The sequence below is a fragment of the Lontra canadensis genome, unplaced genomic scaffold (assembly GCF_010015895.1).
Source record: "Lontra canadensis isolate GAN:19392208 unplaced genomic scaffold, GSC_riverotter_1.0 scaffold18, whole genome shotgun sequence".
Taxonomy (NCBI): domain Eukaryota; kingdom Metazoa; phylum Chordata; class Mammalia; order Carnivora; family Mustelidae; genus Lontra; species Lontra canadensis.
In genome coordinates this window covers 12,630,201-12,652,872 of record NW_022631012.1, presented here as the reverse complement: position 1 = coordinate 12,652,872, position 22,672 = coordinate 12,630,201, and the positions used below count along the sequence as shown (strand labels likewise).

The 22,672-nt window shown below is 39.4% G+C and overlaps 1 protein-coding gene and 1 pseudogene across 1 annotated transcript in view; one reads left to right on the top strand and one right to left on the bottom strand.

The window, feature by feature from the left end:
• The window catches only part of C2CD6 (C2 calcium dependent domain containing 6), a 143,157-nt gene that overhangs the window by 110,997 nt on the left and 9,488 nt on the right, over window positions 1-22,672 (bottom strand). The gene's annotated exons all lie outside the window — the stretch shown is intronic.
• LOC116869026 lies at window positions 2,396-2,789 on the top strand (annotated as a pseudogene).

Below are 22,672 nucleotides of genomic sequence, written 5' to 3'. Positions count from 1 at the left end.
GTTTTTTAAAACCAGTAGGGCTAAACACCAGGAACATTAAAAATGAGCAGACTTGGCTCTGCAAGAACCAAAGGGCAAGAACCCAGAAAACTGGGTCCTTGGCATTAAAAAGACAGCATGACAAAAACCCTGCCAAGTTACAGCACAGAAGCAGAAGTTTCTGAGACACCAGGGGTATACCGGAAGATTTCTTTTCTGGTCTCAGAGTCTGCACAGGAAGGATACATTCCTTTGTGAAACTTATCTAAGAACAAAGGAGCTGGCTGGTACCATTTCTTTCTCCTGCCCATCAGTCTAGAGTCACTGAAACTTGTGGAAAGGAGCCCAAACACTTTGTTAGTTTCCATTAACTTTCTAACAGTGCTCCACACCCCTATTTTCTCCTGCAAATCCATGCCATCCAACTATCCCCACTAGACAGAAGTCCATCCAAGGAGGTGCCAAAAACATGGCATTGTGCAAGTAGCCCAGTGGCCAGCACCAGTCCAAAATACTCCCACCCTGGGGAGAGAAGATAACCACACACACCAGTACATCTGTGGCCCAAGGCTGAGGGAAGACATATAATGCGACTGTTGGCCCCAACCACCAACGAAAACCTCACAGAGGCCAGCACACAGAGGGAACCCAGTAGTTCAGGGTCACTACCACCTCCAACAGAGAAACTGGGGGCAAACATCTGGTCTGACTGTAGGCCCTGCCCACCAACAAAGCCTTCCAAGGGCAATGCAGGGAGAGTATCCTGCAGTTCACTGCAAATGCAGTTCTAGCAAACAAGCTGAGTGCAAGCATCTGGCCTGACCCAACTCAAGCCCAAGGTAACCCCAGACTGGCCCTTTGCAGCACAGGGACTAAACTTTTCCCACAACAAGCAAACAAGGCCATTGCAGATGACTGTACTGAAGGCAAACAGAGCTCAATCACAACAGAAAGTACACAGCACACTTAAGAGATACCCCTGAAGCACCTGGTTCTGGTGAAGAGGGGATATTGCACTACAGGGCACTACAGGTCCTTCTTTTCATATGGCCACTACTTGAATAGCAGATGTAGCGGGCTTTCCTAACACATAGAAACAGACATAGATGACCTAACAGAGGAATATGCCCCAAATTAAAGAACAGGACAAAATAAAAGCAAGAGAACCAAAGGAAACAGAGATAACTAATAGGCCTGATAAAGAATTTAAAGTAGTGGTCACAAAAATACTCACTGGACTTGAGAAAACAGAGGAGAACTTCAGTGAGAACTTCCACAAAGAGAGAGAAAACATAAAAAAGCATGAATCAGAGATGAAGAACACAATAACTAAATTTAAAAATACACTAGAGGGAATAAATTGTCAACTAGAGGAAGCAGAGAAATAGATCAGTGAGCTGGGAGACAGAATAATGAAAAACAATCCAATGTAACAGGAGGAAAAAAAAGATATTAATAAAAAATAAAAATAGGTTTTTAAAAAGATTTTATTTATTAATTTGAGAGAGAGACAGAGGGAGCACAAGCAGCAACAGGAGAAGAAGAGAGAGAGGGAGAAGCAGATTCCCAGCTGAGTGGGGAGCCCAACATAGAGTTTAATCCCGGGACCCTGAGATCATGACCTGAGCTGAAGTCAGATACTTAAGCAACTGAGCCACCCAAGTGCCCCTCAAACTGAGCATAGATTAAGGGAACTCAGTGACCCCATCAAGTGTAACAATGTTTGCATTATAAGGATCACAGGAGAAAAGAGAAAGAAAGGAACGAAAAATTTGAAGAAAAAAATAATAGCCGAAAACATCCCAAATTTGGAGAAGGAAACAGATAGATACCCAGATCCAAAAGGCACAGAAAGCCCCCAACAAAATCAATCCAAGGAAGTCTATACTAAAACACAAGGTGATTAAAGTGGCAAGAAGTAATTATAAAGAAGGAATTTTAAAAGCAACATGAGGAAACAGTTACATACAAAGGAAATGATTTAAGTCTACCAGCTAAATTTTCAGCAGAAACTTTGCAGGCCAGATGAAAGTAACATGATATATTCAAAGTGCTGAAACAAAGAAACAAACAAAAATATGCTACCAAGAGTACTCTACTCTGCAAGGCTATCATTCAGAATAGGAGAGAGAAAGTTCCCAGATGAACAAAAGTTAAAGAAATTTACCACCACTAAACCAGTCTTACAAGAAATGTTAAAGGAGATTGAGTGGGGGGAAAAAAAGATCATAAACAGAAGTAAGAATAGTAGGAGGCACAAAAGCGATAATATTAATATATCCATAAAAACTAGCAAAGAGATTTATAAAATAAAAGGATTTAAACAGTGACACTATAGTGATAGGCTACCCACTTCCCATAACTCCATGTGTTCATCGTTCCCATCCTCTTTCCACCATCTTTCCATGCCACCATAATGGTGCACATGAGTGTCCTGGAAGATACTCTCAAGAGCACTAACAATGCTGAAAAGAGAGGCAAACGCTGCGTTCCTATCAGTCCATGCTTCAAAGTTATCATCCAGTTTCTCACTGTGAATGATGAAGCGTGGTTACATTGGTGAATTTGAAATCACTGATGATCACAGAGTGGGGAAAATTGTTGTGAACCTCATGGGCAGGTTAAACAAGTATGGAATGATCAGCCCTAGACTTGATATACAATGGAAAGAGCTAGAAAAATGGTAGAATAACCTGCTCCCATTCTACCAGTTTGGTTTCATTGTACGGACAACCTCAGCTAACATCATGGACCATAAAGAAGCAAAACAAAAACATACAGGAGGGAAAATCCTGGCATTCTTTTCCTAGGGATGTAATACATATGTGCAAATAAAATGTCTCAATGGAAAAATAAATAAAAATAAACAATGACACTATATATCTAAAATGTTGGGGTTGGGAGAAGAAAAAAATTTTAGTGCTTTCAGAATGGGTTCAAACTTAAGCCAATATCAACTTAATACAGACGGTTACATATACACACAAGATGTTATATATAAATCTAACAGTAACCACAAATCAAAAATCTGAAATAGATATACAAAAAATAAAGAAAAGGAATCCAAGTTTATAACTAAACAAAACCAACAAACCATGAAAGAAGAAAGTAAGAAATAAAAAGAACTATAAAAATAACCATAAAGCAAGTAACAAAATGGCAATGAGTACATATCTATCAATAATTACTTAGAATATAGAATAACCTATCTAATCAAAAGACATAGGATGACAGAATGAATAATAAAAGCAAGACACACATGCTGCATACCAGAGATTCCTTTCAGACCTAAAGACACATGCAGACTGAAAGTGAAGGGATGGAGATGCCTGGGTGGCTCAGTTGGTTAAATATCCAACTCTTGATCTCAGCTCAGATCCTGATTTCAGGATTGTGAATTCAAGCCCTGCACTGGGGTCCAGGCTGAGCACAAAACCTACTTTAAAAACAAAACAAAAAAAAAAAAAAAAAAAGAAAGCGAAGGGATGGAAAAACATTTACCATACAAATGAAGATGAAAAGAAACCCAGGGCAATGATACTTAATAGACTCCAAACAAAAAAGACTTAAAACAAGGACTGTAACAAGAGATGAAGGACACTACATAATCATAAAGGGAACAAGAAGATGTAACATTTGTAAATATTTATGCACCTAACATGGGAGCATCCAAATATATAAAATACCTATCAACAAACATAAGAAAGTAATTGATGGTAATACAATAATAGGAGAGGACATCAACACCCCACTTATCTTAAAAAATAGATCATCCAAACAGAAAATCAACAAGGTAACAGTGGATTTGAATGACACATTGGACCAAACGGTTATAACAGATATACAGAACATGCTATCCAAAACAGCAGAACACACATTCCTTTCAAGTGCACATGAAATGTTCTCTGGAATAGATACCATGTTAGATGACAAATCAAGTATGAACAAATTCAAAAAGACTAAAGTCATACCATGCATCTTTTCAGACCACAACACAATGAAACTAGAAATTAACCACAAGAAAAAATCTGGAAAGAACAAAAATACATGGAGGTTAAATAACATGCTATTCAACAATGAATGGGTCAACTAAGAAATCAAAGAGGAAGTCAAAACACACACAAAGACAAATGAAAATGGGTATACAACAATCCAAAACCTTTGGAATGCAGGAAAGCTGTTCTAAGTTAATAGCAATACAAGCCTACCTCAAGAAGGAAGAAAAATCTCAAACAAACAACCCAACCTTACTCCTAACAGAACTAGAAAAAGAGGAACAAAGTAAGAAATCAGTAGAAAAAAGGAAATACTAAAGATAAGAGAAGAAATAAGTTAAACTAAAAAAAAAAAATCAATGAAACAAGAAACTGGTTCTTTGAAATGGTCAAGAAAATTGATAAACCTTTGGCCAGACTCAACAAGCAAGAAAAAAAAAAAAAAGAAAAGGAGGGCTCAAACAAAACCAGAAATGAAAGATGAAAGAGAGGACACTGTAAGAGAATATTATGAAAAATTATATGCCAAATAATGGGCAACCTAGAAGAAATGGAGAGATTCCTAGAAACATACAACCACCCAAAACCGAACCAGAAAGAAATAGAAAATTTGAACAGACCAATTATCAGCAATGAAATTGAGTCAATAATCAAAAGGCTCTGAACATAAGTCCAGAACCAGACAGCTTCAAGGTGAATTATAGCAAACATTTAAAGAGATAATAAGTATTTTTTTCAAGCTATTCCAAAAAAACAAAAGAGCAAGAAAAACATCCAAATTCATTCTATGAGGCCACCATAATCCTGATACTAAAAACAAAGACACTACAAAAAAGGAGAACTAAAAACCAGTACCTCTGAAGAACACAGATGTAAAAATCCTCAACAAAACATTAGCAAACTGAATCCAACAATATATTTAAAAAGTCATTCACTACAAGCAAGTGGGATTTATTCCAGGGATGCAAGGGTGGTTTAATATTCACAAAATAATCAATGTGATACATCACATTAACAAATGAAAGGATAAAAAACATATGATCATTTCAGTAAGTCCAGAAAACACATTTGACAAAATACAACATCCAATTTGATTAAAAAAAAACAAAAAACAAAAAACTCTCAGCAAAGTAGGTTTAAAGGAAACACACCTCAACATATTAAAAGCCATTTATGAAAAACCCACAGCTAACATCATACTCAGCAGGGGAAAACTGAGAGGTTTTCCATTAATATCAGATGTCCACTGATCACAGATGTCCACTCTCACCACTTGTGTTCAACATAGTCTGGACATCCTAGCCACAGCAATCACAAAAGGAAAAGAAATAAGAGGCATCCAAATGAGTAAAGTAGAGGTAAAACTTTCACTATTTGCAAATGACATGACGCTCTATGTAGAAAACCCTAAAGTCTCCATCAAAAAACTACTAGAACAGATTAATTCAGTGAGGTCAAAAGATACAAAATCAATGTATAGATATCTACTGCATTTCTAGACACTAGTAATAAAGCACAGAAAGAGACATTAAGAAACCAGCCCCAATTATAACTACACCAAAAAAATTTTTTTAAATATGTAGGAATACACGTAACCAAGGAGGTGAAAGACCTGTACTCTGAAAACTGTAATACACTCATGAAAGAAGTTGAAGACAACACAAACTAAAGGAAAGCTATTCCATGCTCATGTACACACTACCCAAAGCAATCTACAGATTTAATGCAATGCCTATTGAAATACATTTTCCACCGAACTAGAACAATTTTCAAAATTTTATGGGAAAACAAAAGACCCCAAATAGCTAAAGCAATCGTGAAAAAGAAAAACAAAAATGGAAGTATCACAATTCCAGATTTCAAGTTATACTACAAAGCCACAGTAATCAAAACAGTATGACATGGGCACAAAAACAGACACAGGCTTCTAGAGTTAAAAATGGCAGAATAGTAGTGAGACTCGGCTTGGCTCATTCCTCAAACACAGCTAGATCAACATCCAACTATTTTGAACAATTAGGAATATGGTTTGAAGATTAAGAAAACAATCTGCACAGTTGGAGGAAGAAGATGTGGTAGATGTGAGGTTTGGAGCCATGAACCAGGGGAGTAGAAAATCAAGGGACTGCAAAGGGAAGGGAAACTTTTCTCAGTGCAAAGTCAAAGTCAGGGAGCAAGAGAGAGTACAGCAGGTAGGGATTGCACAATAAGTAGCACTGAAGAGATCCCTGGGTCGCACTGGGAGAGATTACGCCCCTTCCTGGAGTACATTTGGAAGGGTGCATTTTGCCTCTCCAAGGACAAAATCTCAGCAGGGAGCCATTGAGTGGTGCTCAACAATAAGGACAGAGGTGCATGCAGAGGGCGAATAACATCATAGCAGCTTTTTGCTGTGAGCCACTATAGACTTAAACCACTGTGTGCATGCTGAGCAGTTGCTTTTCTAGGACAGAATTGAACAGAGACTGGACACATGGACAGACTGAAGACAACCTCATTGCTGCTTATCGCTGTCTGCCACAATAGACTTAAGCCTCTGTGTCGCTGCTTTTCTGGGACAGAACAAAGTAAGAGACTGAGTTGTGTGCAGATGGCAGATAACCTGGTTGCAGCTTTCTACTGTGCATCACAATCAACTCCATCCTCCATGCACAACTGCTTTTCCTGGACAGGATGGTTCTGGGTGTGCCTCAAGCTCTCCTCTGGGGGAGGGAAGTGGGTCTGCACCTTGCCAGCCCTTTAAAATTTGGAGTTTTGAATCCCAGCCAATGTCTAGAGATACTATACAGGAGATCTGTGTGCTGGGCATCCCAATGGCCTCAGGAACACACAGGTTAAAGGCAAGGATCTGATGAAAGCCCAGGACACCTGAGATTGTTTGCTTTTCTATGAAGTCCTCCTGAACAGAAGTGGCCAGAAGTTCCCTTCCCCTGGGACGAGAGGGCAGGGTGATGCCATCTTCCTCCTCCATCACCCCCTCCCTCCCCAGCCTACCAGCACAGCAGAGAGCAAAACAGTATCTCCAGTGGAGGCCGGAGTCCCCTATACTAAACTCTGCCCCCTATCCCTGGCCAGGGCATCTTTACAAGGCAAGTCAGCTTATGAGTCAGCTCAATGGGCTTCACCCTCAGAAGACCAACACAACCCCCCTCCCCACCATGTACCAAGTCTACTGATAAAGAGTGCTCCAGTGACAGCTTCTTGTGGAAATAGGAAAAGGCTTATTTTTCTTTCTTTTTTAAATTTTTACATGTTTACATTTTTTATATTTTTTTCCTTTTTCCTCTATCTTTTTGTTGGTATTAGGTTTATGATTTTTGCTCATTTTTTGGTTTGTTTGTTTCCTTCTCTTATTTTTCAGATCAGGATTATTATTATTTTTTTCTGTTCTTCTTTCTTTTTTTTTTTAATTTTTTATAAACATATATTTATTTTTTCCCCAGGGGTACAGGTCTGTGAATCGCCAGGTTTACACACTTCACAGCACTCACCATAGCACATACCCTCCCCAATGTCCACAACCCCACCCCCCCAACCCCCCTCCCCCCAGCAACCCTCAGTTTGTTTTGTGAGATTAAGAGTCACTTATGGTTTGTCTCCCTCCCAATCCCAACTTGTTTCATTTACTGTTCTCCTACCCCATTAACCCCCCATGTTGCATCTCCTCTCCCTCATATCAGGGAGATCATATGATAGTTGTCTTTCTCTGATTGACTTATTTCGCTAAGCATGATACCCTCTAGTTCCATCCACGTCGTCACAAATGGCAAGATTTCATTTCTTTTGATGGCTGCATAGTATTCCATTGTGTATATATACCACATCTTCTTTATCCATTCATCTGTTGATGGACATCTAGGTTCTTTCCATAGTTTGGCTATTGTAGACATTGCTGCTATAAACATTCGGGTGCACGTGCCCCTTCGGATCACTACGTTTGTATCTTTAGGGTAAATACCCAGCAGTGCAATTGCTGGGTCATAGGGTAGTTCTATTTTCAACATTTTGAGGAACCTCCATGCTGTTTTCCAGAGTGGTTGCACCAGCTTGCATTCCCACCAACAGTGTAGGAGGGTTCCCTTTTCTCCGCATCCTCGCCAGCATCTGTCATTTCCGGACTTGTTAATTTTAGCCATTCTGACTGGTGTGAGGTGGTATCTCATTATGGTTTTGATTTGTATTTCCCTGATGCCGAGTGATATGGAGCACTTTTTCATGTGTCTGTTGGCCATCTGGATGTCTTCTTTGCAGAAGTGTCTATTCATGTCTTCTGCCCATTTCTTGATTGGATTATTTGTTCTTTGGGTGTTGAGTTTGCTAAGTTCTTGATAGATTCTGGACACTAGCCCTTTATCTGATATGTCGTTTGCAAATATCTTCTCCCATTCTGTCAGTTGTCTTTTGGTTTTGTTAACTGTTTCCTTTGCTGTGCAAAAGCTTTTGATCTTGATAAAATCCCAATAGTTCATTTTTGCCCTTGCTTCCTTTGCCTTTGGCGATGTTCCTAGGAAGATGTTGCTGCGGCTGAGGTCAAAGAGGTTGCTGCCTGTGTTCTCCTCAAGGATTTTGATGGATTCCTTTCTCACATTGAGGTCCTTCATCCATTTTGAGTCTATTTTCGTGTGTGGTGTAAGGAAATGATCCAATTTCATTTTTCTGCATGTAGCTATCCAATTTTCCCAACACCATTTATTGAAGAGGCTGTCTTTTTTCCATTGGACATTCTTTCCTACTTTGTTGAAGATTAGTTGACCATAGAGTTGAGGGTCTATTTCTGGGCTCTCTATTCTGTTCCATTGGTCTATGTGTCTGTTTTTGTGCCAGTACCATGCTGTCTTGATGATGACAGCTTTGTAATAGAGCTTGAAGTCCGGAATTGTGATGCCACCAACTTTGGCTTTCTTTTTCAATATTCCTTTGGCTATTCACGGTCTTTTCTGGTTCCATATAAATTTTAGGATTATTTGTTCCATTTCTTTGAAAAATATGGATGGTACTTTGATAGGAATTGCATTAAATGTGTAGATTGCTTTAGGTAGCATAGACATTTTCACAATATTTATTCTTCCAATCCAGGAGCATGGAACATTTTTCCATTTCTTTGTGTCTTCCTCAATTTCTTTCATGAGTACTTTATAGTTTTCTGTGTATAGATTCTTAGTCTCTTTGGTTAGGTTTATTCCCAGGTATCTTATAGTTTTGGGTGCAATTGTAAATGGGATTGACTCCTTAATTTCTCTTTCTTCTGTCTTGTTGTTGGTGTAGAGAAATGCAACTGATTTCTGTGCATTGATTTTATATCCTGAAACTTTACTGAATTCCTGTACAAGTTCTAGCAGTTTTGGAGTGGAGTCTTATGGGTTTTCCACATAGAGTATCATATCATCTGCGAAGAGTGATAGTTTGACTTCTTCCTTGCTGATTTGGATGCCTTTAATTTCTTTTTGTTGTCTGATTGCTGAGGCTAGGACTTCTAGTACTATGTTGAATAGCAGTGGTGATAACGGACATCCCTGCCGTGTTCCTGACCTTAGCGGAAAACCTTTCAGTTTTTCTCCATTGAGAATGATATTTGTGATGGGTTTTTCATAGATGGCTTTGATAATATTGAGGTATGTGCCCTCTATCCCTACACTTTGAAGAGTTTTGATCAGGAAGGGATGCTGTACTTTGTCAAATGCTTTTTCAGCATCTATGGAGAGTATCATATGGTTCCTGTTCTTTCTTTTATTAATGTGTTTTATCACATTGATTGATTTGCGGATGTTGAACCAACCTTGCAGCCCTGGAATAAATCCCACTTGGTCGTGGTGAATAATCCTTTTAATGTACTGTTGAATCCTATTGGCTAGTATTTTGGTGAGAATTTTCGCATCTGTGTTCATCAAGGATATTGGTCTGTAGTTCTCTTTTTTGATGGGATCCTTTTCTGGTTTGGGGATCAAGGTGATGCTGGCCTCATAAAATGAGTTTGGAAGTTTTCCTTCCATTTCTATTTTTTGGAACAGTCTCAGGAGAATAGGAATTAGTTCTTCTTTAAATGTTTGGTAGAATTCCCCTGGGAAGCCATCTGGCCCTGGGCTTTTGTTTGTTTGGAGATTTTTGATGACTGTTTCAATCTCCTTACTGGTTATGGGTCTGTTCAGGCTTTCTATTTCTTCCTGGTTCAGTTGTGGTAGTTTATATGTCTCTAGGAATGCATCCATTTCTTCCAGATTGTCAAATTTGTTGGCATAGAGTTGCTCATAATATGTTCTTATAATTGTCTGTATTTCTTTGATGTTAGTTGTGATCTCTCCTCTTTCATTCATGATTTTATTTATTTGGGTCCTTTCTCTTTTCTTTTTGATAAGTCTGGCCAGGGGTTTATCAATCTTATTAATTCTTTCAAAGAACCAGCTCCTAGTTTCATTGATTTGTTCTATTGTTTTTTTGGTTTCTATTTCATTGATTTCTGCTCTGATCTTTATGATTTCTCTTCTCCTGCTGGGTTTAGGGTTTCTTTCTTGTTCTTTCTCCAGCTCCTTTAGGTGTAGGGTTAGGTTGTGTACCTGAGACCTTTCTTGTTTCTTGAGAAAGGCTTGTACTGCTATATATTTTCCTCTCAGGACTGCCTTTGTTGTGTCCCACAGATTTTGAACTGTTGTATTTTCATTATCATTTGTTTCCATGAATTTTTTCAATTCTTCTTTAATTTCCTGGTTGACCCATTCATTCTTTAGAAGGATGCTGTTTAGTCGCCATGTATTTGGGTTCTTTCCAAATTTCCTCTTGTGATTGAGTTCTAGCTTCAGGGCATTGTGGTCTGAAAATATGCAGGGAATGATCCCAATCTTTTGATACCGGTTGAGACCTGATTTAGAACCAAGGATGTGATCTATTCTGGAGAATGTTCCATGTGCACTAGAGAAGAATGTGTATTCTGTTGCTTTGGGATGAAATGTTCTGAATATATCTGTGATATCCATCTGGTCCAGTGTGTCATTTAAGGCCTTTATTTCCTTGTTGATCTTTTGCTTGGATGATCTGTCCATTTCAATGAGGGGAGTGTTAAAGTCCCCTACTATTATTGTATGATTGTCGATGTGTTTCTTTGATTTTGTTATTAATTGGTTTATATAGTTGGCTGCTCCCACGTTAGGGGCATAGATATTTAAAATTGTTAGATCTTCTTGTTGGACAGATCCTTTGAGTATGATATAGTGTCCTTCTTCATCTCTTATTATAGTCTTTGGTTTAAAATCTAATTGATCTGATATAAGGATTGCCACTCCTGCTTTCTTCTGATGTCCATTAGCATGGTAAATTCTTTTCCACCCCCTCACTTTAAATCTGGAGGTGTCTACGGGTTTAAAATGAGTTTCTTGTAGGCAACATATAGATGGGTTTTGTTTTTTTATCCATTCTGATACCCTGTGTCTTTTGATTGGGGCATTTAGCCCATTAACATTCAGGGTAACTATTGAGAGATATGAATTTAGTGCCATTGTATTGCCTGTAAGGTGACTGCTATTGTATATTGTTTCTGTTCCTTTCTGATCTACTACTTTTAGGGTCTCTCTTTGCTTAGAGGACCCCTTTCAATATTTCCTGTAGAGCTGGTTTGGTGTTTGCAAATTCTTTCAGTTTTTGTTTGTCCTGGAAGCTTTTAATCTCTCCTTCTATTTTCAATGATAGCCTAGCTGGATATAGTATTCTTGGCTGCATGTTTTTCTCATTTAGTACTCTGAATATATCATGCCAGCTCTTTCTGGCCTGCCAGGTCTCTGTGGATAAGTCTGCTGCCAATCTAATATTTTTACCATTGTATGTTACAGACTTCTTCTCCCGGGCTGCTTTCAGGATTTTCTCTTTGTCACTAAGACTTGTAAATTTTACTATTAGGTGACGGGGTGTGGACCTATTCTTACTGATTTTGAGTGGGGTTCTCTGAACCTCCTGGATTTTGATGCTTGTTCCCTTTGCCATATTGGGGAAATTCTCTCCAATATACCTTCTGCTCCCCTCTCTCTTTCTTCTTCTTCTGGAATCCCAATTATTCTAATGTTGTTTCGTCTTATGGTGTCACTTATCTCTCGAATTCTGCCCTCGTGGTCCAGTAGCTGTTTGTCCCTCTTTTGCTCAGCTTCTTTATTCTCTGTCATTTGGTCTTCTATATCGCTAATTCTTTCTTCTGCCTCATTTATCCTAGCAGTGAGAGCCTCCATTTCTGATTGCACCTCATTAATAGCTTTTTTGATTTCAACTTGATTAGATTTTAGTTCTTTTATTTCTCCAGAAAGGGCTTTTATATCTCCCGAGAGGGTTTCTCTAATATCTTCCATGCCTTTTTCGAGAACAGCTAGAACCTTGAGAATCGTCATTCTGAACTCTAGATCTGACATATTACCAATGTCTGTATTGATTAGGTCCCTAGCCTTTGGTACTGCCTCTTGTTCTTTTTTTTTGTGGTGAATTTTTCCGCCTTGTCATTTTGTCCAGATAAGAGTATATGAAGGAGTAAATAAAATACTGAAAGGGGGGGCGCCTGGGTGGCTCAGTGAGTTGAGCCGCTGCCTTCGGCTCAGGTCATGATCTCGGAGTCCTGGGATCGAGCCCCGCGTCGGGCTCTCTGCTCAGCAGGGAGCCTGCTTCCTCCTCTCTCTCTGCCTGCCTCTCTGCCTGCTTGTGATCTCTCTGTCAAATAAATAAATAAAATCTTATAAAAAAAAAAATACTGAAAGGGTGGCAACAACCCCAGGAAAATATGCTTTAGCCAAATCAAAAGAGATCCCAAATCTTGAGGGGGCGGGGGAAGGGGATAAAAAGAGGTTCAGAAAGAAAAAAAAAAAAAAAGAAAAAAAGAAAAAAGAAACAAATAAAAAAGAAAACTAATAATGAAAAAAATATAAAAAGGAAAAATATATATATATATTAGATAAACTAGTTAAAAAACTTAAAAAAAGAAAAGGGTAAAAGTTAAAAAAATTAAGCAGAAGAAGAGAAAAAAAAATTGAAAAAGAAAAAAAAATTAACTGCAAGAGTAAAGAATCATGGGGAGAAAGCCATGAGTTCCATGCTTTGCTTTCTCCTCCTCTGGAATTCCGCGGCTCTCCTTGGTATTGAAACTGCACTCCTCGTAAGTGAACTTGGTCCTGGCTGGGTTTCTTGTTGATCTTCTGGGGGAGGGGCCTGTTGTAGTGATTCTCAAGCGTCTTTGCCCCAGGCGGAGTTGCACCGCCCTTACCAGGGGCAGGGCTGAGTAATCCACTCGGGTTTGCTTTCGGGAGCTTTTGTTCCCTGAGCGCTTTCCGTAGAGCCCGGAGGACGGGAATGAAGATGGCGGCCGCCCAGTCTCTGGCCCCGAGGAGCCGAGAGCTCGGGGCCCCACTCCTCAGTGCGCCCTCAGAGAACAGCGCCCAATTACTCCCGTCACCCTGCCTCCGGCCGCGCTCCGAGCCAACCGAGCCTGCGACCGGCTCAAGGTAAGCCCGAGCTTAGAGCTCACTCCTCGGCTCCGTCTCTGTAGCCGGCTTCCCCGTTCTAATACCTGCAAGCTCTGCGACACTCAGACACCCCGATCCTTCTGTGACCCTGCGGGACCTGAGGCCACACTGGCCCCGCATGGGCTTCACCCCAGTTAAGCCTCTGGAGCGATGTCCCTCAGCGGAACAGACTTTTAAAAGTCCCGATTTTGTGCTCTGTTGCTCCGATGCTTGCCGGGAGCCGGCCCCTCCCCCCGCGGTCTATCTTCCCGTCGCTTTGGATTCACTTCTCCGCCAGTCCTACCTTTCAGAAAGTGGTTGATTTTCTGTTTCTAGAATTGCTGTTCTTCTTCTCTTCGGTCTCCTGTTGGATTTGTAGGTGTTTGCAATCTTTAGATAAGCTGTCTAGCTGATCTCCCGCTACCTGAAGTAGTCTCAGCTGCTACTTCTCCGCCATCTTGCTCCATTCCTCAGATAATCTGTTCTTCTTTCTTTATTCTTTTTTCCTTCTTTCTTTCTTATTCTTTGGAATAGGTTTATAGTTTTTTGTTTGGTTGGTTGCATTCTTGTTCTTTTTCCTTCTCTTTTGCCTTGGACCTGTTCCCTCCCTCCCCCCCCGCCCCCGCCTTTTACTTTTCTAGGCTTATCTTAACAAAAAAATCAAAGCACACCTAGTTAAAGGTCCAAACATTCCCTTCCACAAGCAAGGAAGAACTCTATAGAGGATGGACCAGTGGAAAAGAGCAGCTAAAACACAATAGCAGAATATATACAGCATATACCAGAAGCATTCCTGAAGTTTTTGTTGTTGCTGCTGTTGTTTTTTTTTTTTTCTCTCTCTCTCTTACTTTCTTTTCTAGAAAAAAATGACAAAACTAAGAAATTCACCCCAAAAGAAAGAACAAGAGGTAGTTCTCCCCGCCAGGGATTTAATCAATACATATAAAAGTAGAATGTCTGAACTAGAATTTAAAGCAAGTATAAAGATACTATCTTGGCTTGAATAAAGTAGAGAAGACACTAGAGAGTCACTTACTGTAGAGATAAAAGAGATAAAATCTGGTCAGGCCAAAATTAAAAATGCTTTAACCAAGATGGAGTCCTAAGTGATGCCATAAAAATGAGGATGAATGAAACAGAAGAATGAATCAGTGATATAGAAGATAATATGGAAAATAATGAAGCTGAAAAGAAGAGGGAAAGAAAAGTATTAGATCATGAAGGTGGACTTAGGGAACTCAGCAATTCTATAAGGTAAAGTAATATGCATATTATAGGAGTCCAAGAAGAAGAAGAGCAGGAAAGGGGGCCAGAAGGTTTATTTGAACAAATTATACATGAGAACTTCCCTAATCTGAAGATGGAAACAGGCATTCAAGTTCAAGAGTCACAGAGAACTCCTCTCAAAATAAAAAGAAAAAACAGATCAACACCACAACATATTAGAGTGACACTTGCAAATTACAAAGATAAAGAGGATATCCTGAAAGCAGATCAAGACAAGAAGTCCTTAACCTGCAAGAGTAGACACATAAAGCTGGCAGCAGACTTGTCCACAGGCAGGTCAGAAAGGACCAGCATAATATATTCAACATGCTAAATGGGAAAAATACACAGCCAAGGATATTTTAACCAGCAAGGCTCTCATTCAGAATAGGAGAGATCAAGAGTTTCTAACATAAACAAAACTAAAGGAATTCATGAACACTAAACCAGCCCTGCAAGAAATAGTAAAGGAGACCCTTTGAGAGAAAAGAAAGTCTAAAAGTAACAAAGACCAGAAAGGAACAAAGACAATCTACAGGAACAGTGACTTTACAGGTAATACAATGGCACTAAATTCCTATCTTTCAACAATTACTCTGAATGAGATTAGACTCAGTGCTCTCATAAAAAGACACTGGGTATCAGAATGGATTAAAAACAACAACAAGACCCATCAATATGCTGCTTACAAGACTCACTTTAGGTGGGAGGAGCAAGATGGTGGGGGAGTGGGAGACCTAAATTTCATCTGGTCCCAGGAATTCAGGTAGATAGTTATCAAACCATTCTGAACACCTACAAACTCAACAGGGGGTTGAAAAAAAGAAGAGCGGCAACTCTATGAGCAGAAACGTGACCACTTTCTGGAAAGTAGGACATGCAGAGTAGTGAATCTGAGGTGATATATGGGAAGACAGTTGGGGTGGGGGGCGGGTAGGGAGCCTCCATTAGCCAACTACTGGCAAGTGATAGAGCAGCAAATCATAAAATCAGAACTTTTAGAAGTCTGCTCTGTGGAGAGATGTCACTCCAGTGGCTAAGTGGGCAGTGAAACCCTTGCTGTAACAGTGTGGTCTCAGGACCCTCAGTGTCACAGAAAGACCAAGGGTGCCTGAGGGTAGCAGAGCTCCCAGGTATTGGGACAGGGAAGTGGGCTGCAAAGAGTGAGCCAAAAAGTGGGCTCTCAGCTTCGGGTTGCTACAAACTGTGATCCACAGCATAGCTGGGCCATTATTCTTTGAGCATGGACCCAAAAAGTGACAGGTCCGGGAGGACTCTCCTTCCTCCCCGGGGAGAAGCAGTACGGGAGTACACCACAGGGATGTGCTGGGTTTGGAAACTCCAAATGGGTTCATGCACGAGATAGAAATGCTCGGTCAAAGGCCAGGTGAGCATGGAGTGCAGCCAGAGACCAGGGAGACAGGAGTGATTGGCTGCTTTTCTCTGAGGGCTCAATGAAGGCGGGGGGCCCTGAGCTCTTGGCCTCTCTGGGTCTGGCTGCCATTTTCATTCTCATCCTCCAAAGCTGTATGGAAAGCTTTCAGGGAATAAAAACAACCAAGAGCAAAGCTGAGAAGATTACTTAGCCTGCCTCCTGGCAAGGGTGGTGCAATTCCACCTCCGGCAAAGATATTTGAGAATCACTGCAATAGGTCCCTCCCCCAGAAGATCATAAAGAACATCTTCCCAAGACCAAGTTTATTCATCAGTGAGAAGTGCAAAACACCAGTGCTAGGGGAATACAACAGATAGAATTAATAGAATTCATGGCTTTTCTCCCATGATTCTTTAGTCTTTCAAAGTTAATTTTTAAAATTTTCCTTATTTTTTTCTTTTTCTATTTTTTCTTTTTTTAAACTTTTTTCTTAAAGATTTTATTCAATTTGACAGAAATATCACAAGTAGGCAGAGAGGCAGGCAGAAAGAGAGATGGGGAAGCAGGCTCCCCGCTGAGCAGAGAGCCCAATGTAGGGGTTGATCCCATGACCCTGAGATCAGGACCTGAGCCGAAGGCAAAGGTTCAACCCTCTGAGCCACCCAGCCTCCCCTCTATTTTTTTCTTCTTTCCTACTTTAACCAACATCTTATCAATTTCTTTTTTAAAATCTATTTTAATTTTCATTTTTACAGTCATATTCTATCCCTGCAATGTATTTAACCTTATTTTTTGTGTATATATAAGGTTTTCTTACTTTAAAATTTTGGGATACAGTTTCTTCTAACTGACCAAAATATACCCTAAATCTGGTATATGGCTTTGCTCTAGTCTCCAGCCTGATCACATTCCCTCCATTTAAAAAAAAATTTTTTTTCTTTCTTTTTTCAACCAACTAATCAATTCCTTTTTTAAAATCTTTTTTAATTTTCATCCTTACATTCATATTCCATCCCTTCATTGTATTAACCCTTATTTTTGTATATATATGTTTTTCTTTCTTTAAGATTTTGGGAGGCAGTTTCTTCTGACACACCAAAATACACCCAAAATCTAGTATGTGGCTCTGTTCTATTCATCGGCCTGATCATATTCATTTATTCTTCTCTGGACAAAATGACAAAACAGGAAAACTCACCTCAAAAAAACCAAGAGCCAGTACCAACTGCCAGGGACCTAAGCAATATGGACATTAGTAAGATGTCAGAACTAGAATTCAGAATGATGATTATAAAGATACTAGCAGGGCCTGAAAAAAGCATACAAGATACTAAATAATGCTTTCTGGAGAAATAAAATAACTCCAATGAAGTCAAAACCAAAAAGGCTATTAATGAGGTGCAATCAAAAAAGGAGATTCTAACTGCTAGGATAAATGAGGCAAAAGAGAAAATTAATGATACAGAAGACCAAATGATGCAGAATTGAGAAAAAGAGAGATAAACAACTACTGGATCATGAGGGGAGAATTCAAGAGATAAATGAGAACATAAGACAAAACAATGTGAGAATAATTGGGATCTCAGAAGAGAGGGGGTGGGGGAGAAGGAACACTGGAGCAAATTATTGTGGAGAAATTCCCTAAACTAGCAAAGGAAACAGGCATCAAAATCCAGGAGGCACAGAGAACTCCCCTCAAAATCAATAAAAATAGACCAATACCCCATCATCTAATACTAAAACTTACAAGTCTCACAGATAAAGAGAAAACCCTGAAAGCAGTTTAGGACAAGAGGTGTGTAACCTACAATGGTAGAAATTTAGATTGGCAGCAGACCTATCCACAGAGACCTGGCAGGCCAGAAAGGACTGGCGTGATACACTAAACAAAAAAATTATGCAACCAAGAATACTCTATCCAGCTAGGCTGTCACTGAAAATAAAAGGAGAGATAAAAAGCTTCCAGGACAAACAGAAACTAAAAGAATTTGCAAAACCAGCCCTACAGGAAATATTGAAAGGGGTCCTTTAAGCAAAGAGAGAGCCTAAAAGGAACAGACCAGAAAGGAACAGAGACAATATACAGTAACAGTCACCTTACAGGCAATATAATGGCACTAAATTAATATCTTTCGATAGTTAACCTGAATGTAAATGGGCTAAATGCCCCAATCAAAAGACAGAGGGTATCAGAATGGATAAAAAAAACCCCAAAAAACAAAAAACAAGACCAATCAATATGCTGTCTGCAAGAGACTCATTTTATTTTATTTTTAAGATTTTATTTATTTATTTGACAGAGATCACAAGTAGGCAGAAAGGCAGGCAGAGAGAGGAGGAAGCAGGGTCCCCACTGAGCAGAGAGCCTGATGTGGGGCTCGATCCCAGGACCCTGATATCATGACCTGAGCTGAAGGCAGAGGCTTTAACCCACTGAGCCACCCAGGTGCCCCAAGAGACTCATTTTAGACCCAAACACACCTTAGGATTTAATGTGAAGGGGTGGAAAATCATTGACCATGCTAATAGACATCAAAAGAAAGCTGGGGTGGCAATCCTTATAACAAACAAATTAGATTTTAAGCCAAAGAGTATAATAAGAAATGAGGAAGGATACTATATGATATTTAAAGGGTCTGTCCACAAGATCTAACAGTTTTAAATATCTATGTCCTAACATGGGAGTAGCCAATTATATAAGCCAATTAATAACAAAACCAAAGAAACACATTGACAGTAATACAGTAATAGTAAGGGACTTTAACACCCCCCTCACTGAAATGGACAGATCGTCTAAGCAAAAGATCAACAAAGAAATAAAGGCTTTAAATGACACACTGGACCAGATGGACTTGACAGATAGAACATTCCATGCCAAAGCAACAGAATACACATTCTTCTCAGTGCACATGGAACATTCTCCAGAATATATCACATCCTGAGTTACAAATCAGGTCTCCGCCAGTACCAAAAGACTGGGATCATTCCCTGCATATTTTTAGACAACAATGGTTTGAAACTTGAACTCAATCAGAAGAGAAGTTGGAAAGAACTCAAATACATGGAAGCTAAAGAGCATCCTACTAAAGAACGAACAGGTCAACCAGGGAATTAAAGAAGAATTGATAAAATTCATAGAAAGAAATGAAAATGAAAACACAACTGTTTAAAATCTTTGGGATGCAGCAAAGTGGTCCTAAGAGGAAAATGTATAGCATTAGAAGCCTTCCTCAAGAAAGAAAAAAGGTCTCAAACACACAACCTAACCCTACACCTAAAGGAGCTGGAGAAAGGACAGCAAATAAAGCCCAAACCCAGCAGGAGAAGAGAAATAATGAAGTTCAGAGCAGAAATCAGTGAAATGGAAAAGAAAATAACAGTAGAACAGATCAATGAAACTAGGAGCTGGTTCTTTGAAAGAATTAATAAGATTGATAAACCCCAGCCAGACTTATCCAAAAGAAAAGCGAAAGGACCCAAATAAATAAAATCATGAATGAAAGAGGAGAGATCACAACCAACACCAAAGAAATACAAACAATTATAAGAACATATTGTGAGCAACTATATGCCAGCAAATTAGATAATCTGGAAGAAATGGATACATTCCTAGAGACATATAAACTACCAAAACTGAACCAGTGAGGAAAAGAAAACCTGAACAGACCCATAATTAGCAAGGAGATGGAAGCAGTCATCAAAAATCTCTCAAAAAACAAGAGCCCAGGGCCAGACGGCTTCTGAGGGGAGTTTTACCAAACATTAAAAGAATAACTAATACCTATTCTCCTGAAACTGTTCCAAAAAATAGAAATGGAAGGAAAACTTCTAAGCTCATTTTGTGAGGGCAGCATTATCTTGCTCCCAAAACCAGACAAAGACCCTGTCGAAAAGAATTACAGACCCATACCCCTAATGAACACAGATGCAAAAATTCTCACCAAAATACTAGCTAACAGGATCCAACAGTACATTAAAAGTCTTATTCATCACGACCAAATGGGATTTATTCCTAGGCTGCAAGGTGGGTTCAACATCCACAAATTGATCAATAGAATACATTAGTAAAAGAAAGAACAAGAACCATATGATACTCTTGATGGATGCTGGAAAAGCATTTGACAAAGTACAGCACCCTTTCTTGATCAAAACTCTTCATAATGTAGGGATAGAGGATACATACCTCAATATCATCAAAGCCATCTATGGAAAAACCCACAGCAAATATCATTCTCAATGGGGAAAAACTGAGAAAATTTCCCCTAAGGTCAGGAACACACCAGGGATGTTCACTACCACCACTGCTAGTCAACATAGTACTAGAAGTCCTAGCCTCAGCAATTAGACAACAAAAATTAATAAGTCATACGAATTGGCAAAGAAGAAGTCAAACTCTCACTCTCTGCAAATGATATGATACTTTATGTAGAAAACCCAAAAAGACTCCACCCCAAAACTGCTAGAACTCATACAGGAATTCAATAAAGTGTCAGGATATAAAATCAATGCACAGAAATTAGTTGCATTTCTATACATCAACAACAAGACAGAAGAAAGAGAAATTAAGGAGTCAGCTCCATTTACAATGACATCCAAAACCATAAGATATCTAGGAATATAACTAAACAAAGAGGTAAAGAATCTGTACTCAAGAAAACTAAAGAGGGGACGCCTGGGTGGCTCAGTTGGTTAAGCGGCTGCCTTCGGCTCAGATCATGATCCCGGTGTCCTGGGATTGAGTCCCACATCGGGCTCCTTGCTCAGCAAGGAGCCTGCTTCTCCCTCTGCCTCTGCCTGCCATTCTGTCTGCCTGTGATCACTCTCTCTCTCTCTCTGAAAAATAAATAAAATCTTTAAAAAAAAAAAACTATAGAATACTCATGAAAGAAATTGAGGAAGACACAAGGAAATGGAAAAATGTTCCATGCTCCTGGATTGGAAGAACAAATATTGTGAAAATGTCTATGCTGCATAGAGCAATCTGCACATTTAATGTAATCTCTATCAAAATGCCAGGAACTTTCTTCAAAAAATGGAACAAATAATCCTAAAATTTGTATGGAACCAGAAAAGACCCCAAATAGCCATAACAATGTTGAAAAAGAAAACCAAAGCTGGTGGCATCACAATTCCAGACTTCAAGCTCTATTACAAAGCTGTCATCATCAAGACAATCTGGTACTGGCACAAAAAACAGACATAGATCAAGGGAACAGAACAGAGAACCCATAAATGGACTCTCAACTCTATGGCCAACTAATCTTCAACAAAGCAGGTAAGAATGCCCAATGGAAAAAAGACAGTCTCTTCAACAAATGGTGTTGGGAAAATTGGACAGCCACATGTAGAAGAATGAAACTGGACCATTTCCTTACACCACGCACAAAAATACTCAAAATGGATGAAAGACCTCAATGTGACACAGGAATCCATCAAAACCCTAGAAGAGAACACAGGCAGCAACTTTTGTGACCTTGGCTGCAGCAACTTCTTCCTAGAAACATCACCAAAAGCAAGGTCAAAAATGAACTCTTGAGACTTCATCAAGATCAAAAGCTTTTGCACAGCAAGGATAATGGTCACCAAAACCAACGGAAACAGACAAAACCATGTTTGCAAATGACATATCAGATAAAGGGCTAGTATCCAAAATCTATTAAGAACTTATTAAACTCAACACTCAAAGAACAAATAATCCAATCAAGAAATGGGCAGAAGACATGAACAGACACTTCTGCAAAGATATCCAAATGGCCAAGAGACACATGAAAAAGTGCTCCACATCACTTGGCATCAGGGAAATACAAATCAAAACCACAATGAGATGCCACCTCACACCAGTCAGAATGGTTAACATTAACAAGTCAGGAAACAACAGGTGTTGGCGAGGATGCTGAGAAAGGTGAACCCTCCTACACTGTTGGTGGGATGCAAGCTGGTGCAGCCACTCTGGAAAACAGGATGGAGTTTGCTCAAAAAGTTGAAAATAGAGCTACCCTATGACCCAGCAATTGGACTAGGGGGTATTTACCCTAAAGATACAAATGTAGTGATCTGAAGGGGCACATGCATCCCAATGTTTATAGCAGCAATGTCCACAAAAGCCAAACTATGGAAGGAGCCTAGATGTCCATCAACAAATGAATGGATAAAGAAGATGTGGTATTATAAAATGGAATATTATGCAGCCATCAAAAAACCCCAAATCTTGCCATTTGTTATGATGTGAATGGAACTAGAGGGTATTATGCTAAACAAAATAAGTCTATCAGAGAAATAAAATTATCATATGATCTCACTGATTTGAGGAATTTGAGGAAGACAGAAAATCATAGGGAAAGGAGAGAAAAATGAAACAAGACAAAACCAGAGAGGGAGACAAACCATAAGAGATAAGTCTCACAAAACAAACTGAGGGTTGCTGAAGTGGAGGGGAGGGATGGGTGATGGGCATTGGGGAGGGTATATGCTATATGCTATGGTGAGTGAATTGTGTAACACTGATGAATCACAGACCTGTACCCATGAAACAAATAATACATTATATGTTAATAAAAATAAATAAAATGTCAAGTCTATGGCTTTTAGCCATT